The 25,337-nt window shown below is 52.9% G+C and overlaps 1 protein-coding gene across 2 annotated transcripts in view; it reads right to left on the reverse strand.

Moving 5' to 3' along the window:
• Nucleotides 1-25,337, reverse strand: part of EEFSEC (eukaryotic elongation factor, selenocysteine-tRNA specific) — a 264,366-nt gene that overhangs the window by 23,340 nt on the left and 215,689 nt on the right. The window lies entirely within an intron of this gene.

Raw genomic sequence — 25,337 nt, forward strand, 5'->3', positions numbered from 1 at the left:
GAAGCTTGAGGTGAGCACAGGCTGCCCCTTCAGACAGGACATGTGGTCCCCATACACCACATCCTGCTCCCCACTGCAGTCTCCCAGTCGGGCTGCCTGCCTGACCTGCCTGCCTGCGCTGCCTGCCTGACCCCTGTGGCCAGCTCTGAAACCTACAGGGTTGGGTATTATCATAGGTCTGAGCTGTAGCAGCCACTAGGACTGCTCTGGAGAGCTTGGAGGCGTCCAGACTGCATGCCACACCTTGGGGTGGCCCAGGGACTTTCTCTGGAGGAGGAGGGAGCTGGGCTAGGACAAGGTGCCCGGCAGCTGTGCCTCTGCCACTCCTTGTCCTGGGCCAGGAAGCCTGACACCTGTGGGGTTTGGTAAAGTCATAATGGTAGGACAGTCTACCTGTATTGCTCTTCCCACGTTCAAACAAAACCCAGTATGGGCTTCCAGGAAGATAGCAGGGGGCAGCTGGGGGGTCTGGGACCTGTCCCACCACTGCTGCTTTTATGGGGGCAACCCGGGGCCAGCCCTGCACTACTTTGGTCCTCAGTAATTTCCTCTGTGGAAGGGGGATAGATAATACCACCTCCCTTGGCAGACAGTGAGGAGGAGTCGGTGAGGAAACCCCCATGCACTAGCCCAGCAAATGCCTGGGAAACAGCGGCTAAATGAAGTTAAAGCTCTGTTCCTCTGATGTGGTCCCTCAACGAGTTCTTGACCTTGGATATGTTCCCTCTCCAGCCTCAGCTGCATTCCCTGGGGGCTCAGGGGTACAGCTGCCTCAGGCCCTGTACCCTCCACTCCATCCCCAGCAACACGCATGCTTGTGCATGCATGCATGTGGGAATGCTGGGAGAGACGGATGCCTGCCTACAGGGCTCTGGTGAGGCCCCCACGAGCTAGCAATGCCACCTGTGCAGGTTGGGTCCTGAGCACTTCACCCCCATGCCCACTCTGCTCTGGTCTGCTCATCTCCATCCTGGGTCACCCCATTCTCCTGGCAGCTGGACCCCACGAATCACCTCTGAACCAGTCCACTCATAACATGGCCCATGAGGTCTTCTGGAGGCTCCATTAGGCTGCTGCAGGGGAAACCCCAACCTCTTCCAGCATTTAGGTATCTGGTTCCCTTGTGTAGCCCTCCACAGTCCAGGCACTCTGGGCAGCAGTGGCACCTTCTCTCCTGGGCAAAGCCATGGACCCTTCTGCCTGGAACAGCTCTCCCCAGGCCGTCTCTCCACCCTCCTCCAAGATGGAACTCAGTACTGCCTCCTCTAACAAGGCCTCTTCCTTAGCTAGGCTCTGTGCTTGTGCTTCCTGGGGCTCACCACTTTCACCAGAGATCAAAAAGAACTATATTAGCTTGGCAGTCGAATCTAGCTTCCATGGTATTTTTGAAATATTTGAACTACTAACTCACCTTTAAAATCAGGACATTTGACATACAGTTCTGAACTTCTAGTTTGTCTTGAAAAGCTAGAAGACCTCTCTTTGGATTCCTACCCTGCAATAGTGGGCTGGCGTGGGCCTGTGCTGCGCCCTGGGCACACCAGCTACTCTCTGCCACCGCTCATGTGCTGCTTCTTGTACCCGAGACTGGCTCCCCCTTCATTTCTGTCACCTGCCTGTCCCTTGAAGGCATCTGTATCTGAGTCTGAGCCCCTCCTGTCCCAGCCCTATGGCCCCAGCACCTCTGACTCAGGGCCTGGCACGAGGCCAGGAAGGGGGTGGTGCCTGCCAAGTGCTGGCTGATGCCTGCCAGGCCAGGGCACAGCCACCTTGCTCTCTTCCTCCAGGAAACCCAGTGTAACACAGCCAGGAGCTCAGGCTCTGAACCCAGACTGCCAAGATCCCGACCCCAGTCCAGGCACAGATCAGCTGCATGGCTTCATGAAAGACATATGACTTCTCTGCACCTTAGCCTCCTCATCTGAAACATGGGAACAGGTTTGATGTAAGGCCCAAGTGAGTTCACATAACAGAAAGTGCTTAGAACAGCGGTTGGCACAAAGCGAGGTCTAAAGAATGTTCACTATTTTTATTCCTTACCCGAATCACCCCACCCCATTCACTGAGCACACCTTCCCCATATTCACGGAGCACTTATTGTGCCCTGGGCCCTGTTCCAGGGGTGGGGGTCCAGCATGGTGTGAGTTACGTCTGCAGTGGGGACAGGCTTGTAACCAATAGATGAATACAGGAGAAAGTTTCTGACAGCGCTAGATGCTAGGAAGGCAGTACAGCAAAGAGACAGAGGGACGGTGCTGGGTTCGGGGGTGCTCTTTTGGAAGGGGTGTTCAGAGGGGCCCGAGGAGGCAGTGTGGGAACTGGAGCCTCAAAGGCAATGAGATCTGAGGACCAGGGGGCAGGGCTCCACTCAGGTCTTCCAGGAGGCAAGGAGGGGCTAGGGGAATGGGGGCGCCTCCAGCCAAGGCAGCCTGCCGTCTCAGGGAGGCAGCAGGTGACTGCCCAGCACGGACTCCTCTGCCCGCTCCCTTGTGTGGACAAATGAGCTGGGTTGAATTTCCCTCCAGGGTCAGGGGAGTCAGGGAACCTGGAGAGAGAAGAGTAGGGGTTACTTTTTCTTCTCTCTCTCCCTCTTTTTTTTCGGGCTCATCCTAGTATGGCTCTGAGACTACAGAGGGGAAAAGGGCAAGAGTTGAGAGTGGCAGGAATTTATGAGCTCAGAGTTCAGGCTGCCTTTGGCAGGGGTGGGGGGAAGAGGGCTCCTTTTGCTAAAACAATATTTAATTTTTTTAAGGCAGCTCCAAAGCCATGATTAAGCTCGGGGTCCTAAAACAAGCCCATAAAATCAAAAAATATTTATCTGGAAGGGTGGCAAGTCCAATAAAAGTTTATGAATGTTTTACAACTGCCCTGTCAGGAAGCTGGCCTCTCACTCACCTCCCCCCTGTCAAAAACACACCACACACACAAATGTGTGCGCATGCACACACATACATGGACACACACAGACGCAGGCGCACCTGCATGGAGCCGAGCCCACACAGCTCCTGCTGGTGCTGCATCCGCTGGGCGCACACAGCCTGCTCTGAGACAAGGGCATAGGGCTGCCTCTCCCTGCATGCTCCCCGCTCTGCTGAATCCTGGCACAGCATGTCTTTCCTGGGCTGGCTGGCACCCAATTTCCCATGACACTTGCCTCAAGGCCCAGGAGTCTGAAGGAAGCGTTTCTGATTTGAGGCCTTGGATTTCTCTCCACAAGCAGCCCAGAGGGGCTTACAGAGAGGTCATGATGGGCCGGGCTTTCTTCTTCATAACAACCCCAGGAGCTGGGCATCAGAGTCCCCATTCCAGAGAGCAGGAGACTCAGAGAGGAGAGAGCCTTGCCTGGGGCCACCTGGGAAGTGGCTTCACAGAACCACATTGGGGCTTGTCTCCAGGGTCTCCTCCCATCCTGAGGTAGTGGATGGTGTCCTCACGTGGCCCAGAGTACTTGCACTCCACTGTTCTTCCCCCTGCTCCCTGCTGCCCCAGCCACAGGCCCTTCTGCTCTTTCCTTTCCCATCTCAGGGAAAGGAACATCTTTGTGCAGATCCCTCCCAGAATGCCCTCCCTGTTGCCCTGTAGACTCTAAACTCCGGGCCAGGTCTCCTGGCTGCTGCTTCCTTAGAAGTGCCCTGTATTTCCTGCAGGCCCTACAAAGATGCCCCTTCTGTGTCAGACCTGCCCTCTTCCTCCGTGGCATGCAGCTGCACGGAAGCTCATGCACCTGGGCCTGACCAACTACCCCTTCTGTGGAAGCTCCAGGAAGCAGGCCCAAAGCTATCTCTCTTGCCACTGAGTCCTAGCCTGAGATGAGGGTTGGCACGCAGAGGCGATCGACACATGAATGCACGGACCTGGGGCTCCAGAGCCTGGTGCTGCAGACGGCCGCTCTGGCACTGTTCAGGCCGAATGGAACTCATCCTGGCCTTGACCCAAAGCCTGTTCTTGCCTCATGAGACATCATCCCACTCATGGGGCAAGGCCCAGTCCCCAAAGCCAGTTTCCAAATCTTTGACCTGATCATTTATTTCTAGCAATCGGCAATCATCCCTTTTCAACAACAATAAAGATGACCACTCAGGCAGAGGGCCAACTACACACCAGCCACCCAACCCATTCATCTCCACCTGCTTCCCATTTCCTCTTCACAGGCTGCAGAGCTGTCAACAAACTGCCCGGGGGCACTTAACCCATGGTCCATTCAAACTTAAGGGTGTCTGACTCCAAGTCATGGACAGGAGGTGGTCTGCAGCAGGAAATCACATGGAGCAAGCCAGGGGTCTGGCTTTCCAACGAAATGCCCAGGTTTCCCTTCGCCCCACAGCAAAAGCCAATCAGAAATCCCAGTTCCACTCTGCTCAGGGGAGGCCCGAAGATTCCCTGTCAAGGCCTGATATTTTGGGTTGATCCTAGGCCTCCAAGAAACCAGGCTGAGCATGAGCTTCTGGGGAGAAAGTGGCTCTGATAATCAGATGGCTGCATCTGTCACCCAGCGGGAAAGGCGAGTCAGGTAACACAGTGCTGGTGGTGGAAAGGCCAGCACCACAGCCTGGCAGGGCCCCTCCGCCCACAGGTGCACGTGTCCCAGCACCAGGCGACCCTACTTGCCTAGAGAAACCCTCTTATTCTGCTCTGCATTGTGGAGACGTGGACACAACCCACCCGACAGGTCACAGGTGTACAAATTGGTTGATTTGGACTATGGAATAACATACAGCAGTCAAACGGAGTCAACCAGAACCACTGACTAGAACGGCAAGTTCCACAAAGAAAACAGCAGTGTTCTAATAACACCCGGGCCAGTGTGAAACCAAATGTGTAAAACGTAAAGCATGCACGAACCCTCCAGGCTGCTGGAGAGGCCACCCTGTGTAAGGAAAGTGTGAAAGCTGCGCGTGCGTGTGAGTCCACCAGCCGAGGACAGCAGGGTGGAGGGCTTGAGCTGTACATTTCACATCCCCCAAACAAGATAGGGGAACGGTGTGAAGAGAGATGAAGACAGCTAGAAGGATGTGACAAGAAGTTCACATTTGTTTGATCTTGCTGGTTACAGGGCTGTCTACTGTACTCTGCAGGGTGAAAGTTTTTCACAGTTCAAAACAAATTTTATTTTTTTAGAAAATCAAATAGTGATGAAAAGAGGATGGGAGAACAGGGGAGGTAAGATATAAAAGCCCCAGGTGTGCTCCTGGGCAGTCTCTGTCTAAGCATGAGGCTCTTGGGGCCTCGACTCTTGTCCAGTGGGGACTGGGGTACCCACCTCAGGCAGTCATCAGGGAACTGGCACCAAGCACCTTGCACCCAAACCACCTAGAGTCCAGCTGGGGCTCTGTGGTCAGGCCCTGCTGAAGACACCCACTAACGACACGAGACCAATAATCACACCTTACATGCCGGCCTCAGAAGCCATAGGTCAGTCACCCAACACACAGGGACCGAGCCCCTAATATGTGCCGACACGAGGTGGAGCAGGGCCTGCAGTGTGGGCCCAGAGAGGCTGGCCACACGACTCATTTACGGGAGTCCCTGGGCATTCATCCACCTCTGTGATGGAAAAGCAGTTGGTGTGTGGGGAGAGCTGACGGGACCCGACCTCATCTGGGGTGAGGGAGAGGGGCTCTTGGGAAAGCTCTGTGACCCCATGAAGACACTCCTTGGAAAGTCCTCAGTTTCCCTTTTGTTTCTGTACTTCCTTCTCAATCATTCCCAGATCACAGGGCCTCCAATTGCTGCAAGGAAAGATATCCCTAGACAGTCTCTTTCAGGGGCCCCAGAGACATGACAGCCACAGTGAAGGCCCTGGCACTGCCCTGTGTGACATGGGACCATACCCAGGGAGAGGCCAGCCAGCAGATGGTTTCTGTCCATTAGGCTGTGTTTACGTTAATTGCAGATATTTTTAACGTATTGTGTTACTCCATCCATCTTTGTGAACGGTCCGTCTTGTAAAATTCTTTTAATTATGTTATTTTTTCTTGCCTATCTTTATCATCTACAATTATTTATAATATCATTGTCTTTGTTTCAAACGCTGGGTATAAACACTGTTGTAACAGTTCTTCGATGGGGTTCATATAATTTTTACAATTGCTTTGAAATGCTTCAATGGCCAAAGGGGGAGGAGGCTGGCTATTCATCTGGGGAAAAAAGGACACCCCGAAGTGCTCTCTGAGCTTGGTAAAGGTGCTCCTCTGTCAGGACGGCTTCCAGGAGAGACTGGCCCTGTCAGGGCGTTCCTGCGCTGGGTGGGGGTTGGCAGCAGCTAGCTGGCTGCTGGATTAGGTTTCAGAGCTGCCATCCCTACAGACATTGGGGCAAGATCCACAAAGGGCAGTGGCGGGCTAAGACGCCCAGGAGAAAGATGGATGGTTTGTTTTCATTTTTATAGGGATTTTCTGAAACCTCAACTTTCACCCCTCACCTCTCTTCAACTCTTTTCTCCCAACCAAGCTGTTTTCCAGAGTCTCCCTGGCCGACCAGCCAGGCACGTGGGACAGAACCCAGTGGAACGCCCAGGATTGCCTGTGGAGAGTTTGCCCTCATCTCGGGGGTCACAAGTACATCCACGCTGCCCTGACAAAGTTGGCTTCAGGCCTCCCTGTGGGGCGGGAGTGGGATGAGCTGTCTGGGAACAGCCAGCAACTTGGAGAAGTCAGCTGTCAGAGTCAGGATGGCCTGCAGCTGGGGCCAGCAGCCAGCCTGGGGGTGTCAGGCACAGGAGAGAGGGCTGCCTGAGTCCTATGCCAGCTTTCCCACACTTGTCATGAATTCTCAGGGGCTCCTACGAGCAGCTCACCAGGCCTCCAGACCACTAGTACCACCACTGTAAACAAACACCCCTCCATCCTAGTTTCCTCAGGTCAAACACTCTCAGTGGCTCCCTGCTGCCTGGAGGTGGGCTCATCTCCCTCCTTGGTTGGGGTGATAGGCCCTGGGGACGCAGTGGCGCACAGATCCTACATGATTCCTGTCCCAGGCAGGAGGTCACAGGCTGTCCTTGGATCAAACAAAGACTGACTCTTCTTTTAAGGCTCTGAGAAACCTCCCCTACTCTTCTGGGTGGTGGCTCCCTCCTGCAGGGCCTCAGATGGAGGAGCACTGTTGGAGTGCCCACACATGACAGGCCCTGGGTCTGAGCTCTGGGTTCGTGACTCAGCATGGGGCCAGGCACACAGGGCATCTGGATGAGAGATGCAGGTGGAGGACAAAAGCCATCTTGGTAGAGATGCCTCTGGATTGCACAGGGTTGGGGTGACAAGTATACACTATGGAGATCTGCAGGTCAGAATCCAAGAGGTACTCTAGTCCCCAGTGTAGGAGCCTGAAGTGGGAAATTTTGGCAGACAGTCATAAAGATGCCAGGCTGTGAACTGCACCCTTTTCTCCACTTACCTTCTTCTTCTGAATCTCTTTAAAGCAACTTGGATATGGCAAAATGGTTGACTTTACTAGTTATCAAAGAAATGCAAATTAAAGACACTGAGATGTCATTTGCCATGTAGGAAATTAGCAAAGATAAATAACACAGGGGAGCCTATGCTGGTGAGGGGTAGAGAACAGACACCTTCACTCACTGCTGACAGAAGTATAAAATGGCACTGTACTTTTGGGAATCACTTTGCCAGAAACTCTCAATAACTTTTTAAATGTGATGTTTTCATTTTAAAAATTAGAACACTTCAGCTTCTGAGACTCCATCTTAAGAAAATACCCTACATATTAAAACAGAGATTTATAGACAGAGACGTTTCCAGCAATGCTATTTACAAGAGATGGAACATCCACAGATGCTTAGGTAGCCCATTAAGGCCTTGGCAAGGTTGGTTACTGTTACGCTGCATTGAAAACAATGGCCATATGACTGAACACAGCTCTCGCTATGTGCTGAGTGTTGCATGTGGTTTTACATTTTACTGGACATTTCGACCTTGGAGCATCCCCACCTAGGGCACCTCCAGTATCCATTTTACTGGATACTGGAGCTCAGTGAGGAAACTAAGGCTCAGCGAGGTCTGGCTGGTTATCTGGGTTGCAGACCTGGTAAGTAATAGTGCTGGGATTTAGATCAAGCTCTGTCTGAGCCCAGAGCCCAGGCTCTTAATCACTACATGGTTCAACTTCCCTTGAAGACCACAGAGTAAAACAGTAAAAGAAAAAAAAAAATCAGTTTGTGTAATAAATATTGATTGAAAAGAATCAGACACAAAATTGTATACACCATATAATCTCAATTACATAAAAAGATGGCTTTGCAGAGAAAAGACAGAAGAAACTAAGTCAAAATATTAATAAAGGGACTATGGGAGACTTCTTTTTATTCTTTTTTAATATGCAATCTCCTTGAATGAGTATTACTATTATACATTTAGGTTATTAAAAAAACAGTTTGTGAGGTTTTTTCAAAAAAGTTTGGATGGAAATAAACGTCTGGGGCCAGGCCCTGACCCCTGAGTGGGAGATTGTGCCACTGCTGGGCACGAAGAAGCCATGGGGCCTTCTGAGGCCAGGGGCCTTCTTCCCCCAGGTGACAGAGGGAAATTAGCCCACAGGGTGAGGGTTCCTCAAACCCTTGGGTGCAGAACAATAATCTATTCCTGCCCTAGGTTCTGACATTAAATCTTTCTGCTTTCACAAGGATCATGACATACTGCTGACTCTGCTGAGACTTCTGAGTCCCAGTTAGGCACTGGTGAATCCTGATATGCTCACTGCTTGGCCAGAAGGATCATCTTTCCACCACACAAGTCAGTGTGCCAAGGCTGATGAGGATGAGGGACGTATTTGCAACTGGGATGGTCACTGCTACTGGGGAGAGGAACAGTTTCCAATGGCTAAAGGGACAGGGGTCCTTCAAATCCCACCATGAACATACCTGAGAAAACACAGTTTACCTGGGGCCTGACAGCCGATGGGTGGGACCCTGGAGACACTGGGAGACTCAGTCTAGCCCTCAGCCTAGAGAAGCTCACCTCTGGGGAAGAAGCCCCAGCAGTCCAGAGTGCTCAGGGAATGAAGCTTGTCCAGGATGCTGCGGGGCCCTGGGGAGGGCTGTGGCTGAGCAGGTTAGGGTGATGATGATGGTAAGGCCATGTCAGTGGTGAGGAAAGCCCGAACACAGTGCCTGGGCATTCCTGCTTGCAGCAAACAACTGTTGTTTCCACCTACTTCTAGTAACAGCCCCTGGTTTTCCTTGGGGATGCAGGGTTGCAAAAGGGTGCATCCTTGGTGCCAAGAGGAGCACATGACCCAGGCTGGCCAGAGAACTGTGCATACCCCAGGCTCCCATGCTGGTTTGGGGATGGTGTGGGGCTCTAGGACTTTGGTGGGGTTACTGGGAAAGAGGCACCCTACTCCACTGGACTTGTAGCTGGAAGACCATCTATGGAGAAGCCTGCCTGGGACAGTTGCCTGGAGGAGGGCAGGGCTGAGTCCTGGGATCAAGCACCCACCTCTGAACTTCTTCAAGCACATGGGTCAGGTGAGGTAAGGTTCTGTCACCTGCAACTGAGGCTTCAACTACCCCATTTCTCAGTCCTACCCAGCTTAAATAAAGGGTGGTGTTTATATAAAGGGTGTGTGGTGGAGATCACAGGAGTTTGCCCACTCACTCACTCATCCAACAGTGAGCAGTGAGCATGTGCAGGCCATAGACTAACACAGTAAAGACCTTCCCCTGGAACACCTCCCAGCCCAGTCATGGAATGAGCGTGGACCCACCTGGGATTCAGAGCTCTCTGTGCAGGGAGTGGAGAGGCCGATGTGGCACTGGAAGAGATGCGCAGAGGAGAATGTTGAGGACCTGCTCTGTTTGAGAAGGGCAGGGAGCCTTCCTGGAGGTGGCATCTGAGCTGAGGTCAGAGTACCCAGGCAAGCGGCAGAATGAAGGAAAGCTACTGTGGGCTGCTACAGGGCTAGGGCTGGAGGGTGGCCTGCGGCCCAGAGGGACAGAGGGAGGGAAGGCAGAGAAGGCTGGCCGACTGTGAAGCGTGCCACATGCCATATTAAGAGGGCACTGTCATGGCAGTTTCTGAGTGTAGTGCCTGGTGTGGATTTGTGCCCATGGGGGGGTGGGCAGGAGGTAAGGGGCTAGTAAGCAACAGCCACAAGAAGTGAAGTGCTCACCAGACAGACAGGTGCTGGAAGATGGCACGTGAAGAGGCAGTGCCTTTACCAATCCCCAGACAGACATAAATCCTCACTACCAGACCTTAGCCTATGCCTGATCCATTGGACTGCTCAGGCACTAAATAAACACCAGGTCACAGGAGCCCCGGTTAGAGGTTGCTCACCAACCAGAGGCTCGCTGCTGCTGTAGGTCCCTGGCTAACTACCCGGCAGCAGTGAAACACTCTGGCCCAGGGCTAGGTCCTGTGCGGGCCATAGAGGCTCCCTGGATACAGGTTCCAGGAGTGGCCCTGGGTGCCTGAGCAATCCAATGGTTACCTGTAGCTCATCAAGTGCCATTTTAAACCCAGCTGGCTCTGTGGCCAGGTGAGAGAGCCCAGCTGGAGGAGGCAGGCAAGAGCAAGGTGGGCCCAACATCCACACAGTGGGTGCCAGGTTCTCTCACTCATCCCTGCCTGCCTGGCTCCACATCCCACAGAACTCCACACTCCACTGGCTCCCAGTTCTCTTTCAGGGAAAAGTGCGGGGGCTCTGCAGTCAGACAAAATGGGGTAAAATCCTGGCTCCTCCTCCCTTTCTCAGCTGTGCGACCTCATGCAAGTCATTTTGCTTCTCAGGGCCTCATCTTGACGTTTGTACAGGGGAGATCAGTGAGATGCTGTTCAGGAAACACTTAGCCTTGGGACTGCTCTGTACATGGTTCCTATAGGTACAATTACAAGTGTTATTGTTATTATTACTCCCCTGCCTCCTCCTCAGACAGGAAGGAAGCCAGGAACAACTCAGAGGTTTCATGGAGGTGACATCTACAGCAGCAGAGGCTGGTGAGCACCGACCCTTGTTAGGCACAGCTCTAAGCACTGCCGTGAACACCTTGTTTACGTACAGTCAGGGGCCCCGCACCCTTCACCCTAACCTGTTTGTCCCAGGGAGGGCTGCTGCGTTGTGGTCACCAAAGGCAGTGTGGTCTGACTGTCAGACCTTGGGTGAATGACGACCCACTAATAGTGCCCACCTCAGAGGGAGCTGAAGGAACAAAACTGGATTTCTACACTGTAGTGGATTTCAGCAAAGCACGTCAGGTAGTCTGGCACATAGCAGGAGCTAAATGAACATCAGCAGCAACAGTGGTAGTAGTGGCAGAACATGCTGGAGTACCCTGTCCTGCCCCAGGCCCTCTGCACCCCCAGCGCCTAGCCAGGAAGGGATTTTCCTCCCCTTTCTAGTGACTGTGATGACCAAGGCTCTCTGAACACATGGTAAGTGTTGTGGTGAATCCAAATCATGGGGGAATTTGGGGCAGGGAGTTTCCTGCTGCTGGCACATGTCTTTGAAGGCTTCAGGGTTTTAGGCCCTTTGACCAGCTGCCATGGCAGTCCAGGGCATGGAGTATCAGACACAAGATCCACAGAGTTGCCCAAGCCAATATTATCCACAATAGAACATGGGCTGGCCTCTGATTTCTGGAACTTTCTCTCAGGTATCTTAAGATTGATGGTGGTTTGCTCAGTCAAGACTTTCTGGAGAGACAGTACTTACCCAATCACAAGTTCCACTTTCCACTGCCTAAAATGTTAGTTGTTTTATCAGTTTACTCTGCTGACTTTAGGTAGGATAACTGCATATGGAAAAATACAAATTTTCCCTAACACTACAAACTGGTAAATCTGGAAAGTCTTAGAGATTCCTAAGCAAAGAGAAATAATTTCCAAAGAAAAGTTGCATTCACTGTGTAAGGACCAGTAAAGATCCTGCACTTCTGGTCCACACCAGGTGGCTGGACAGAGCCTCCCTCCTCTTAAGGCTGCTGGGCCCAGAGCTCAGGGCCCCCCACCACCAAGCACACAGAGACCTCAGGATGGATGAGGTACTGTCCCCAGGCCCTGACCCTGGCAGGGCCACTCTGTCTTCTCTTTCCCCATGGCCCTGTAGGGCCCCTACCATGGGGCTGGGACTCTGGGGGCATGCGTAGGCCCTCCTTGTTGGCCAGAGGCTGCCCACGAGGCCTGAGGTGGAATCTATTCTGGACATCACCCTCCTCATTCTGCACCCCAACAGGCTCTGGAGTGCATCCTGCCCCTCTGCCCTCCTCCCCATGCACCCACTGCCCAGCCTCAGGCCTCGGCTTGCCCTCTCCAACCAGCTGCCAGACAGAGCTTTCTGACTGTGTTCCTCCCTGCACACCAACTACCAATTCCTCCTGCCACTTGCTTAGACCAGTGGTTCTCAATTGGGGGATATTTTGGTCCCCAGGGGACATTTGGGAACATCTAGAGAAGTTTTTCATTGCTGCAACTTCGGCAAGGCTATACCTAGTGAGAAGCAGCCAGGGATACCCACAAACACCCTGTAGGGCACAGGGCAGCGCCACAGTAGAGGATGGTCCAGCCCTAGTGTCAGCAGTGTCGATGGGAACCTGTCTAGACAAAGGTCAGATACAAGCGTGGAGGCCAAGGCCTTTCGGGAGTAAGCTGCTCCTCCCCTCCTCCCCACCCATCCGAGGATGAGCCTCAGGGCTGGAACTGAGGTGAACAGCAAGGAGGCTCTCCGGGGCCTCAGCTGGATTCCATGTAAGACTTTGGGTGAGAAAACAAAGAATTCCATTGCTTTAAAAAAAAATGGCTCCAAACCCATCATTTTAAATACATCAAATGAGTTAATAACATGTACAACACTTAGAACAATGTCCTACTCATTATAACAAGCAATGAATATTAGTTTCTATTCCATATTCCCAGAATATGCCACTCTTTCCATCCTCTGTGTCCTCGCACACTCTGTTCCTTCTGTCCTAAACACCTTTCCTCCCTTTTCTTCCTGGGGAAATCTCTTTACCTTCAAGACAAGCTCAAGCCTCACTGCATCGGTGAAACTTCCCACCTTCACTCTGGAAGGGAGGAGTCACTCCATCCTCTTTCCCCAAAGCCCTGCAGGCCCCTACTATAGTGCTTGCTCTTTTCTGTAATCATCTCCACCCAAATGGTGCCCCCTGGGATGGGCCTAGAGCCAGTCCTCTGTGCTCAAGTCTGATGCTGGTCACAGGGAGAGGGCAATGGCTAAAACATAGCTGGGCTGGGGAGAGAGGATGGGCAGTCAGGGAGGGGGAGAAAGAGCAGGCTTTGGGGGAAGTAGCAGCTCCTCTCCTCACTCCACAGGCCCTGGTTTAGCTCTGTGGGGATATAGGAAAGGGGTAGGATATCCCTAGATCCGGCTCCAGAGAGTCAGCTCTGCCTCACGGCTGCCAGACCGGGGCCTTTACCATAACTTCCCAAGGGACCTGCTGGTGCCCCTCCTCCCAGGCCACAGAGGCATCCTGCATGGGGCACAGCTGCTGAGCTATGATATGGGTGGTGAGTGTGGGCCGCTGTACTCCCTCCACACAGCTATCTCTGGGCCTGGGCTCTGTTTTCATCACCTCATTGAACCTCCTAACAACCACCATTCACCAGTGGTCAAACCTAGCATTGCCTATGATGGGCAGACATCTGGATGGGACACACTAAGGCCCCGAAATCACCTCTGTAGAATTCCTTCCAAAAATGCACAGCCTTGAAGAAATACCAGACAGACCCAAAGAGTGCACTGGGAAACAACTGACCTGGCCTCTTCAAAAACATCAGTGTCGTAAAACTATTGGTGACAGCACTGAGCGCAGGTGCCACCTTTCACTGACTCCCCAATCATGGAAAACTTCCTAAGACACTATTGGGGCAGTTGGGGAATCTGAAAATGGACTGTATCCTAGACAATGTGGCATCAATGTCACATTTCTCCAGTGGTAATTGTGTTGTGGTTCTGCAGGAGAATGTCCTTGTTCCTCGGAGACATGTGCTGAGGGTGCAGGCATAGCAGCAGCATCAGGAGGAACCCTCAGCCAGCTCAGTGCACACACACAAAGCAGACAAGATAATACGGAACAACTGTTGAAGCCAAGGGAGTAACACTGCTCAATAAGCTTTCCACTCTTCTGTATGTTTGAAGTTATTTAAAAAGTTGGGAGGGAAAGTCCTCAAAATAACCCATCTTACCGATGAGGAAACTGGGATTCAGAAAGGGTAGCATTCTAGCCAGGATTCCAACACAGGTCTGGCTGCCTCTGAAGCTCTTGTTCTTTGAAGGTACCCTGCTCCCCACATCCCAGTGTGGGCCGAAAATGCCAAGTGTGCAAAATACCAGCCCTGCCAATGTCTCTCAGTAAAAGTTAATTTGGTCCTGGCAGGGGCTACTTTCCAGGCAGCTGGCTGGTGGTGCTAATGAAATCCCAAGGACAGGTTATTGGGGTTGCCCCAGAATCTGCTCCAAACAGAGCCTCTAGTTGCAGCTGGGTGGTTGGACAGAATACATTTTAAATAAGAAAACCAGCTTCATTTCAAACCCCAGAGGTACACACAGCCTCATAGCCCATTGTCTGAGGGCCTGTTATTTATGGGAACATAACAATACCCACAACCTCAGGGCTCATCGTGTCCCGTCCCTTTGGCACCAGGATGTGTTTTCACTTTTGCTCTATGCTGAGTTTCCAGAAGCTTCCCAGCTAAGTGGAACCATGGGTGATGTCCACTTCTATCGGGGACTCCAGGTCTAGGGGCCTGTCATCTAGCTCCTCTGAGCCTCACAGTACCTTTGGGAGAAACAGGGTGATGGCCTCCTCTTGAAGGCTGCAGCAGGAGGAAGAGGCAGCACATTAAGGACCTAGTGCCAACACAGAGACCACACACTGTGGCCCAACTGAGAACGGGAAGATTTCATGTAAAAATACAGATATCCAGGCTTTCTTGAAAAACTAGAAGTGCTAATGCCACCGTGGCTATAGCCCAGCAATACAGGCATGGAGCTGAGCAGGCCCAGCCCCTTGGGTTTTCAGGCCTGGACTCCGGCATGTGTCAGGCTCACATGGTGCGGGGAGATGAGGGAAGGGGCTGGCAGCACACTCCCAGAGGCTGCAACATGCTGGACATCCTTGCACACTGGTTTACTCCTCACAGTCCTTCAAGACAGGATTGTTACCCCCATTTTATCAGATGAAAACCGAGGGCTCCAAAGGCCCTTCGGAAGGATTAGCAACAGTGAGAAAGCTTCCGGGAAAGTGGCCCTGACCAGTAAGGCTCTCGGCTGAGCTACCACATCCAGGGAGTGATTTTAACATGCACAGCTGTCATTGTTGTTTTATTGATTTTTAAAACTCCTCTTTCTTAAAACAACACAGAAAACTTCATTTCTTGTTTGTGTTGTGGACTGTACTTCTTTTTTTTTGTTCTGTTTTTTTGTTTTTTTGGAGATGGAATCTCGCTCTGTCACCCAGGCTGGAGTGCAGTGGCGCAATCTGCTCACTGCAACCTCCATCTCCTGGGTTCAAGTGATTCTCCTGCCTCAGTCTCCTGAGTAGCTGGGACTACAGGCATGTAACCACCATGCCCAGCTAATTTTTAAATTTTTATTAGAGATGGGGTTTTGCCAGTCTGGTCTCCAACTCCTGACCTCAGGTGATCCGCTTGCCTCAGCCTCCCCAAGTGCAGGGATTACAGGTGTGAGGCACCGCACCTGGCCTGTGGACTGTACTTCTGTGCCAAATGCAACCGCCATCTGCTGTGACCAACTGTAGCTGGAGACAGGACATGCTCCAGCTGATCTTGCGCAAGGGGCTATACCCAGGATCTAGGCTGTGGCAGCACCATCCTGGCCCGGCCCAAGGGCATCAGGCTATGTGACTGGCTCCGTGGAAGTCCTGAGGCACAGCTCTCCCAGTGGGTGGTGGGAGAAAGAACCATTAGGCAAGTGATTGCAGGAGGCAGCCTTTCAGCAGAGCCCTAGCCTGAGCTGGAGTCAGCACGTGTCACCAGTGCAGAGCTGCTTGGCATTCCAGATGAAATGGGTGACAGGAAAAGGAAGTTTTATTATACAGCTGGTTTCTTTAGAGGCCTGATGGAGCCAGTGATATGGCCAGGCAGGCAATGGGGCCACGGCACCAACTGTGGTGCTTCACTCATTTCTGGGTCTGGTTTCAAGGCTGTCTCCCTCCCTGTAAGGTGGGAAGGGGGCATAAGTCCGTAATTGGCAGCCTAAGGATGGGTGCAGTAATGTTGCAGTCTCATGGCATCCCTGAGGTAGGCCTTGTGGAAACAAGATGTGGCTCTTGCTTATAGGCACAGGGGTCCACACAGCAGGTGGCTGGTTCAATGTGGAGGTGATATTCAGGGCCAGCAGGAATAGCCTGAGCAGCACCACTGTGGCACCCTCACCTCCAGGGGCACTGAGACTCCAACTCGTTCTCAGACTCCAGTGCAATGCCACTTCTGAGGGAAGCCTTCCCAAGCTCAGACTTGGTTGGGGTCCTACTGTAAGATCTCATGACATTGTGCACCTTCCATGCACAGCATGCATGTGGCTGCTAATACACAAATGCTCAGGAGAGTCTGCCAGTGCCAGTGTCCTAACTGTTACAGGCTGAACTGTGTCCCTTTAAATTCATACACTGGAATCCTAACCCCCAGACCTTAGAATGGGACTGTATCTGGAGGCAGGGCTTTTAAAGGTGTAATTAAGATGAAATGAAATCTTTAGATTGGGTTCTAAACCAATCTGACTGATGTCCTCCAAAATACAGATTAGGATACAGACAAGCACAGAGGGACAGCCATGTGAGGACATAGGGAGAAGGCAGCCACCTGCAAGCCAAGAGAGAAGCTGCAGGAGAAACCCACCCTGTAGACACTTTGATCTTGGACTTCCAGGCTCCAGAACTGACAGGAAATGAATGCCTATTGTTTAAGCCACCCCGTCTGTGGTATTCTGTTATGACAGCCCAAGTTGACTAGTACACCAACCCAACAGCCCCATGAGCACAGGGGTCACGTGGGCTGTGGCTCACTGTGGTCTTTCTAGAACCCAACACAAGGATGACACATAACAGGGGCTCAAAAGCACACTGTTGAACAGAGGAGTGATCAGCTGTGAATTCCCAGGGTATAGGGACTGTGTCTTGTTTGAGCCATGTGCCCAGAACCTAACACTACGTCTGATACCAGGAAAACACTTGCCACACACAAGAGTCGGTGCTTGGTAAAGAAGAGTTAGCTAAAGTCAGGGTGACTGTGCGAGGCCAGAGCCCTCCTGTCTCTGACCTTGAAAATCAGGACCCCAGCTTCTCCTCCTCCTCTGTGCCCTCAGGCTGGCTGCCAGGGCACTGGGGTTGGTCTGATTTCCTTCTCTGCAGAACTGGGGTGATGACAGCCTGGCTTCCCTGGGCTGCTGGCAGGATTGAGTAGTCAGACTACACAAGGGCGTGCTGCCTGGCACAGGGCATGGGCTCAGGGGCAGCAGCTGGTTGTACTGCTGACATTGTCTCAGCCTCAGGCCCTGCCTGCTACCCCCCAGATGGCTATAGGCCCTCATGCTACAAGTCACCCAGGCCAATTCCATTCCTTCTGGTTGCCAGCCCATATGGACCAATGCCCCTGGCCATTTCTTAGAACCAGAGTTTCTATTCCTAGAGTTACTTCTGGGACCTCACCAACACACTAGTCCCCCAAAACCACTGAGGGGGTGTGTCCCCAACTCCTGCAGGCCCGGCCCAGTCCATACTAAATTACCCATATTTCTAGCAAATAGAGCTTCTGGGGCTTAGGCCCTGACAAATCTGCCACCTCGTGAACCTGGGTCTGAGAGCCCCTGACGATCTGTTGCCTGGTCAGCAGAGAGGTGCTCAGCTTCTGGGCTGAGCTGAAGCACTTGCTGCTCTGCTCTGTACTGGTCCCGGGAGAGACGTTGGCCATCCACCGGCTCAGGCAAAGCGGGGCATCTGGGGGATGCCTCTACAATTTGGCTCCTGTTTTCAACCAGGAGGGAAAGGTGTAATTCTTGTTTTTGACCAAATGTAAAGTGCTTTCCAGAGTCAATAAATTGGAGGGGTCCTGGTGGCACAGCCAATCCCTGCTTGAAAGGTGGCTGGTTAATCTCCCGTGAAGCAGCCTGGTGTGAATGCAGCACTTGCGCTCCTACAGGCATCGTTCCCCAGTGCTCTGTGGTGGGGCAGCGCATGGGTGGGAGGATAACGTGGGGCCCTCAGTGGATATGTGAGCTACCCCACCAAGAGGAAGGGCCGGCAGGTGAGGGGTGGGTGCACATAGCACAATTCCAGCCACCACTTAGGGAGCCTCTGCCACAAGTCAGATACTATATAGGCAGTCCTCTCCAGGGATTCTATGATTAAATTTTCAGCCTTCCTGGAAATCAGAATGACTAGCTCTGGGTTAGGACTGAAGAAGCTGAAGGACAGAGTGGAAAGTGGCTGGTCCCAATCAGAAGGGAGCCTAGGATGCCCCAGGAGACCCTCCAGGTAACTGGCCCAGAGGCCCCTGCAACCCTGGCCTCGTCTGGCCCGTCCCCTCTCCTAAACCAGAGAGTGGTTCGCAGGAGTGCTGTCCCACTGGGTGTTGGCCCAGAGCTCTCCATCACTCAGGGACCCCCCTCCCCACCCAGGCTGTTTTACCTCTGACCCCCTCCAGTACCTAGACAGGTCTGTACACGGAGGGCTCAATATACTGTGATGAGGGACAGAGGAGGATGGGATGGGATATCATGCTGAGCCCTGAGACACCTGATTCAGCATAGGGGCCACGGGCTACCAGCTGGAACCCCAGAGTCCTGGGAGAGGGCTGCAGGGCTAAGAGAGCAGGGCCAGCTGGCAGGGCTGGCACTGCCCTCAACAGCAGGTATGCTGTGCCCACTTACTCCTGCTGACCCCTCTGCTTGATCTCCCTGGGGGAGACAGAGAACTCTTGGCCCATTCACTTACCAACAGTGTAGCTGTGAGCAAAGGGCCTGTTTCCTCACCTGTGAGATGGGGCCACGCTGCCATGCAGGCTGTGGAGGGCTAGACTAAATGGCAGCTCTGGGCCAGGGTTTGGGAGGTGCTCCTGGCCTTCCCAGCCCCTGCTTCCTGCCAGTACACCCCCCCAACAGTGCTGCAGGGCCTGGGGGTCAGGTGCACTCCACAGAAGAGGCGCTTGAGCACTGACAGAGTCAGCAGGAGATGAATGAGGCTGGAAGAGGCCCTGGAGGGGCAGCCTGAGAATTCACATGCCCACTGTATAGGTGAAGGAACCGGAGCTCAGTGCAGGTATCAGGGCCAGGTTCCCGACTCCCCATACCATGGCCTTTCCACTGTCCTGGCCTTTTCCTGATCCTGGTCATGAGGCTGGACCGACCACTGGCCACAGGGTTCTAGTGAATATCACACATCTGATTCTAGCTCTCTATATAGACTTCTGCTCACTGCTCGCCCTTCTGCTCAGAAGGCTACTCTTCCAGGAAGCTTGCTCTGGCTGTCCCCTCAGGATGGTCACTTTCCCCCATTCTTGGCCACATGTCCCAGTGGCCACTTGCCATGCTCACTGCGAATGGTTGTTCATGTCTCTGCCTCTCCCACAGGGAAAGCACCTTGGGACAGGACTCTGAGAAGGATCTCAGTATCCCCAGCCTGAGCCCTAAGTCTCAACTAGGTTTGCCGAGCTAAATCGACTGGCAAACCCTGGATTGATTAATTTATTTACTTTTTTATAGGGATGGGGTCTCGCTTTGCTGCCCAGGCTGGTCTTAAACTCCTGGCTTCAAGCAATTCTCTTGCCTTGGCCTCCCAGAGTGCTGAGATTACAGAGATGCCTGGCCCCCTTGTTTTAAAGACCAGGAAACTCGAGCCCTCCCCCAAGCTCTGTTCCTAGGCAGCAGCTTTTGAGGGAGTCTGATGAGATTGGTATCTGCCCGCATTGCTGAGGTTCTGGGGAAGCCTGTGGCACATAAAGCACCAGGCTGTTTGGCCTCCACTGTGAGGCTGCAGAAAACAGAGCTGAGGGGCCCTCGTGAGCCTGGGTACATTCATTTGTTCACTCCAGTACAGTCTATTCCACCAAACTCCTTCATTTATTCATTCATGCAAGCAACACTTCCTATCCCATGTAAATCCATCCCCTTCTGCATGGCACACTGATGGGCATAATTCAGAGTCATAGCCCCTGCAGCCCTGGGGGTGGGCACAGGTGCAGCGCTGGAGGCAGGATGGCCCAGGAGCCCCCCTCAGGACCCCCTTCAGAGGTGAGCAGCAGTGGCTTTCCTGACTTCCTCTCCCCAGGGGCCACACAGTAGTCATTTCAGGCCCGCTGTCCAAGGGCCCACTGAGCTGAATGACCAGCCCTTCCCTTCTCCCACACACCCTGAGGAAGGGAGCTGCACTTCAGTGCCTCACCCCTAGCCTTGCCTATAAGGCACCATGGTGTGGGGAGTCTCGAGCAGAGTAGTTCAGAGTGAGGTGCTCTGGGGTCGAATCTCAGTGCGGATGTTTGCTACCTTTGCCCAAGTGTCTGCTTTGTTCTGGCTTTCTTGCGCTGGGTGCCCACCTCTGTGGCTCCACACCTCACTGGGCACAGACTATCCTCACCCTGGCACGCAGCAGAGCGGTTTGAAACGGTCTGCTTGTGCAGTGAAACGCGGCGCTTGTTGCAATGGGAACACCAGCAACTGCACTGCCCATCCTGCCAGCCCCAGTCTCCTTAGCTGTACCATGGGCAGCCTGACTGCCATGTAGACGTCATAGCCCACATTTTGGGGGCTTACTGTTTCTCCTCCTCCTGAGTGCTAGCTCCCCCTGATAATCAGTAAACAGAAGCTCCTTCTGGGGTCTTACCTGTAAGTACAGTTCTACATTTTTTTTTTCTTTTTCTCATCTGGAGTACATTAATTTGTGATTAGTAATCATCAAAAGGTTATTAAAGATCACCGAAAGTAAGATCTCTATTTTAGGGTTTGAATGAGAATTCCAGCTACTCACAAGACCAAGTGCCTGAGATGTGAGCACACTTTTGAGCTCCTGGCACATGGGCAGCACCCACTGCTAGGATGAGGCCATGGCTGTGGCCTTGAGTGGGCTATGTTCTCAATCATGGCTCTCTGGCTAGTATGAGGTAAGCACTTGCAGCTCTGTTCCATGGTCAGTGGTTACCTGGTGAGAATCAGTGACACACGTGCACGCGAGTGGTAATAGGGGCCTGGGGCTTTCCAGTAACAAGACTTTAAGCTCCACGTGCCCCCAATGCTAAAGCAGACACACACATGAACTGTCCCAAATCAGCTGGTTCAGGAGCACCCTGTGGGAGAGGGGCCACCTATCATGAATTTGGGCCATTCAAAAAGCTTGCCACATCTTGGCAGGTACACAAAACAACAGCCCCGGGAGATTTTAGATTTACAGAGCATTGTTTTAGGAGATAAGATCACGGGCACATGTGTACCCTTTTCTGTCCTGGAGTAAATGCCCAGTGACTCAGAGCTGTCATTAGGAACAAGTCTATTCAGCTTCTCACATGATTATTCTCTAGTTGGGAGTCATCGAGGTGTTCTTTTCTCCCTGCAAAGTGGGAACAGGAGGGGCTGTGGAAGCTGTTGTCCCACCCCCCATCCAGCCTGCCTCTGTGAGTGAGTGCTGATGCCTGGCACACTGAGGCAAAAGGGAGGGTGGCAACGATGGGACAGATGGCTCGCCAAGATGAGCTTTGGGAGTGCAGCCTCCCAGGCACAGTTCTTCTCCAAGCACCACATGGGCCTCCCAGCTCCAAACTTTGAAGACATGGCTGCTCTCTAGGGGCATGAACAGAGCCGATGGAGAGGGGCGGGGTGACACAGACAGACCGTGGGCAAAGCCCTCAGGCTCTCCGCTACCCAGTTCCCACCTGTGAGATGGAGATAACAAGACCCACTCCACCCTGCGACCCTTGGGATTTACAAGTGATGCTATGACATGGACAGGAACCTCCTCCATGTCCAGCTCCTTCCTCCAACTATTCTCTCTCCACCAGCACAACTCCCCAGTAGGCTCCTACTGGCAGCTTGCCAGGCCTTCCGTCCTCCCAGGAAGTACAATTCTGCAAAGGGCAAGGTCTTTGAAGGAAGATGTTTCGTAAATATGGGGCTTTCCAACCTTGAGATCCCCCAGGACTCTCTGGGAAGGCTCCTCGGGTATCAGGAAGGATGGGGCCATTCCCCTGCCCTCTGATTTCCCATAGTACATTCTGGGAGTCAACAGCCCTAGCGTCAGGACCCTTGTCTCTGAGGCAAGAGTCTGTGGCTCCTTAAAACATACTGTTTGCATATTATGGTTCGGCTTCACCTCATGAACCTGAGGGCCAAGTGTCCTTTCTAAAATTCAAACAGGAGTTATGAGTCGGCTAGGGGTCAAACCAGGCCAAAGGCATGCTTTGCTTAGTACAGTCAGTTGTAGTCTTTAATCAGGAGATATTACATAAAAATAAAATTAGATAAAATGAGACCCCAGGCCTACATTCCCATGTAGTGAAGAGTTGGCAGGACCCACACGGCAGCTCTCCAGGTCACTACAGTCCCCACCACTCCCTATCACTTGCCACCTGGCCTCTTCAACACCTGCTTGGCCTTGCTGGCATCTGACCTTGCAACCCAAGGTGAGAGGCTGATGGGAGGAAACTCAGGGGACTCTTCATTCCGCCTTTCCCAGCCTGGATGCCCTGTAGAGCTGGCAGTGAGGCCCATGAGGTGCATCTGAACCCAGCCCTGTCCATGAACTGCAGGCCGGGAGCCTTACCTTGCCTGGCACCAAAACCCGGGCTTCCCCACCCTGCATGTCCAGGCTACAGCTAGCAATGCACTCTCTCTCCCTTTACCTGGCACTGGATGGCTCAGGCTTCCTGAAGATTCTTTCACAATTAAGGCACTTCAAAAAGGTTAAAAGAGAGGAATCAGCAGGGAGTGGGGGTGGGAGGGATGGAAGGTGGTGGGTGGGATGGAAGAATCTGACCAGTGATATTTAATAAAAAGCTTACAAGTCACAAACAGGAAGCAGGCAGACTAAAACGTCAACATTGACCCGATGAAGGAATGTGAACTATAGTGGACTGAGGCAGTGTCCCTACACCCCTCCTCCCTCCATTCCCACCCCAGCACCCCGAGAGGCTCCCTCCACTCCCACCCCACCACCCCAAACAAGACTCCTCTTGGTTCTTGCCTGCCCTGGGAATACCCCAGCTCTTAGTTTGCCTTGGGCTACAGGAAGAGAGCTCAGGGGAGGTCAGCGTGATCCTAGCAGTCCCCAAAGGAGGAGACCACGAGCTCTTCCCTCCGCCTGGTCCAGCAGGGCCCCAGAGCTGTTTAGGGGAAGGATGAGTGCTCTGCAGTATGGCCCCCAACCCAGCTGAAGGAATCCCAGGATCCTTCCCTCCCAGAAAGCTCACAATAGCCGGGGCAGGCACGAGGCCTTCGGGGACTGAGGTCTGGATGCTGGCCTGTCTGGCTCATGCCCTCTGCATGCTCCCTGGAGTCCAGAGAGGGGTCCTGTGGGCTCCAGTCTCTGAGGACAACCCACAGCCAAACTGAAGGGATGCACAAAGACTCCTGTTTGGCTGAGGTGAGGACGCACAGCCACTATGGAGCAGTGGGGAGGACAGGACAGAATTTTAGAGCTTCACTGCTTGAGGCCTCCCATGGCTGGGTACCTCTGCCTCCCCTGCCCCAGCTCCACCTTGCCAGAGGTCTTAGGGGCTGCAAACAGGGAGTAAAGTGCCCTGGAGAAGCACAGCCTCTGTGACCACTGCCCTCGCTCATGAGAAGGCAGATGCTATCTTTGGGCAGTGGAAGGATTTTGGAAGGAAAGGGTCCCCAGGCAAGGCTGTCAGGAGAGGGAAAGGTGATCATGCCACCTGTGAGCACCGAGGCAGCTCGGGTCTCTGTTTTCCAGTGGGAGCCACGGCACCACCTTCTCTCTAGGAGATTTGACACAAAATGCCATAAACCAACCTTGGTTGCTCCCCTGATCCAAACCTCCCCATGGCTTTCCATCCTCACAGGATCAACCTTGAGCCCTGGAGTTATGTAGAGGACAGTAACATGTCAATATAAAATCAGGAGTGGGTAAAGGTGTTCCCTGTAAAATTCTTCAACTTTGCTGTATGTATGAAAATTTTCGTAAGTTTTACTGTATTATGAAATACAACAGAATTGTACTGGGTCAGTTTTATCTGGTACAATTGTATAGGGGATAAAGGATAGTGGGGAGCTGGGGGGTGGTGGCACACAACTGAGTCCCAGCTATTCAGGAGGTGGAAGCAGGAGGATGGTTTGAGACTGGGAGGTCAAGACTTTAGTGAGCCTTGATTGCATCACTGCATTCTATTCCAGAGACAGAGTGAGACTGTCTCTAAAAAAAGGTAGTGGCTCATGGCGCATTCGTAGGAACACAGGCTTCAGTCCTTCCCATGGTCCCTGGTGCACAGTATGAGCCCTGGCCTGTGTCCTGCACACCCCTCTGCTCAGTGCACTTCTGCCAAACAACTGACGTGCAAATGCACTTGGAGATCACTGTCACCCCAGGGCCTTTGCCTTCACTTCCCCCTTGCTGTGGCATGCTCTCCCTGACTACCCATGTGGCTCCTCCCCTCCCTCTGTCCTTCCCTGATCACCCTATCCAAAGCAGCATGCTCAGCAATTCCATCCCGTCCCTGCTTTATTTTTCTACGCGGTGCCTACTGCCATCTGACAGGGATTTCTTTAATATGTTTATTGTTTGTACCTTCCTACAACCGTAAGCTCCATATCCCACCAAGCACAATGCCTGCGACACAGAAGAACACAATGCATTGTAGGCTGAATAAATGCACAAGTGATTGAAGGATGAGTTCACTGACAAAATCCAAGGGCTCTCCAGCAGCAAACACACATACTCTGACCCAGCCCATGGACAGGCCCCAGCACAAACTCAGTGGGCAGTGCTGAGTCTGGGGGTCTGTGCTGGGCAAAGGAGGGTGACAATTCACATCCCTGGAAACCCTACCGGGTGCCAGGATGGTATGCCAGGCCCCCAGCAGTCTCCCTCAACTGCTCTCCTCCAAACTGCCTGTAGGCTCAATCTTATTCCTGCCTCCACAGAGAAACCGAGGAGCAGGCCCAAGGCTCCCTCAGATGGTAAATGGTGCAGTGAGAATTCAGACTCCAATCTTGACCCTGCTCAGACCAGATCTTCACTCCACATCCAGGCTCTTCTCAGAACCCATACTGGCTTCCCAGCCAGAGGCTGCCGCCATGCAGGCCAAGTCACCCCGTGTCTCGGTAAAGGCAGGATTAGGAACCTGAGCCGAGGAGCGCCGCCTTGGCACCGCCTCTCCCATCTCTCTGTGCCCCGCATGGTGTCCCTAAAC

The sequence above is a fragment of the Trachypithecus francoisi genome, unplaced genomic scaffold (assembly GCF_009764315.1).
Source record: "Trachypithecus francoisi isolate TF-2019V2 unplaced genomic scaffold, Tfra_2.0 Lachesis_group0, whole genome shotgun sequence".
Taxonomy (NCBI): Eukaryota; Metazoa; Chordata; class Mammalia; order Primates; family Cercopithecidae; genus Trachypithecus; species Trachypithecus francoisi.